This window comes from Frankliniella occidentalis, unplaced genomic scaffold (genome assembly GCF_000697945.3).
Source record: "Frankliniella occidentalis isolate FOCC.00 unplaced genomic scaffold, Focc_3.1 Scaffold28, whole genome shotgun sequence".
Classification (NCBI taxonomy): Eukaryota; Metazoa; Arthropoda; class Insecta; order Thysanoptera; family Thripidae; genus Frankliniella; species Frankliniella occidentalis.
In genome coordinates, this window is record NW_026267158.1 from 412,751 (window position 1) to 414,246 (window position 1,496).

At 49.3% G+C, this 1,496-nt stretch overlaps 1 protein-coding gene across 1 annotated transcript in view; it reads left to right on the forward strand.

Moving 5' to 3' along the window:
* The window catches only part of LOC113207493 (transcription factor 12), a gene marked incomplete in the record, with an annotated part of 161,766 nt that overhangs the window by 117,873 nt on the left and 42,397 nt on the right, over nt 1-1,496 (forward strand).

Consider the following 1,496-nt stretch of genomic DNA (forward strand, 5'->3'; position numbering starts at 1 on the left):
TTTTCTTCGTTTTCTCTATGTATCCGTATTCGTGCCCCTCGTTTTCCTTTCATTCTCTTCTCTCGGGTTTCCCTCTCTATGCGTTCTCTTCCTACGGGGGAAAGGAGTGGGGGTGGAGGGACGGAGAGGGTTGGGGAGGGAAGGGTGGGAGGACAGCAACGGGAATCGCGAGCGTGGAATACAGATATGACTTGTGTACGTTTGTGCCGACGGCAGAGACGCCGAACAGCCAGCCAGGAAGCGTGAAGAGGGAGAGGGGCAAACCGGGAGGAGAAGAGGACAGGGAGGAGGGAGGGGCAACAAATAAAATATGAATTTAAGGATTCGGCCGTGCATTAAAATGCAGGGCGCGGCTATCGGTGCGGCGTTGTGTGATGTCCACGGGTACCGCCTTCTCCCTTTCTCTCCGTTCCTTTCCCTTTGTCTCTCATTCCTTTATTCCACTTCCACTCCTCCAGTCTCATCCCTAAACAGATTTTATTCCTTAGAAAGAAACAAAATGATCCTCGTCAATAAACGTGATTAAGTTGATATGACCGCTTTTATGGGTTCTTTAGGATTCGGATTGTAACTGGGACATTTCTTGCCGTGTCGAACGCAACGGGCCATGTGTTTCCCGCTGGTCCGCTCGTACTTTCCTGGTGTACTTCTTGTTGCTGCTGACGAACAGATCGCTTTACAAGTGTCGATAAGCCCGTGATGTGGCTAGAGAGGCGAGAGAGCATTGTTTTACGCGGAGCTGGCGTTATGGTAGAGTATCTTGTGCCCCCACCTTCTTTTTCTCACTTTCAGCGTTGGTGTTGTTGATGACAATAGCATTACCAGAAGTTAAAGGTTAAACACGATGAAGGTTAGAACGAATACTACACCCACACGTCCTATGTGGACCTTGAGATCTCGACTGTTGTTGTGTTGTTGAATTTTCAGTGGGATCGCTAATTGTTAGAATCTTTTGTATGGTTTATTCGACACAGTGTATACACCAATCGCTCACGTACCGTTACAGCCCTTCTAAAGGTTAACCTGTAGCTTAGGTTAGGTCAAGAAATTGTGATCTGCTAACCAATAGGTTCTAATACAATACCATGTCTCCAGACAATATTGTTCTTTTTTGTTTCTTGCTTTCCCTGTTACTTTATGATCCGTTAAATGGCAATATCAAAACTAAATGTTCTGTGGAGTGTGACGGAAGCGTTGCGTTCTGTGCCTGTCTTTGTCTCCCGCGGCCACCTAACCCCCGTAAACCCGTTTGCGCGGGCGACTTCTCTTGCTCCGGGGCCTTTCGCGGCTTCGTGTGGGTTTCGATCTCGACAGGTCGATTTTTTTCTTGCCGTTCTGCTGCGCAGCAGTAGTGTACAGCCAGCCCTGCTGTGGGCCGTGCTTGGGCGGGACTAGACGGGGGCCTCTGCAGATTAGGCCCCTAGTGGGTAAGCTGAGCTTGGTCGGACACGCAGAGAGAGAGAGAGAGAGAGAGAGAGAGAGAGAGAGAGAGAGAG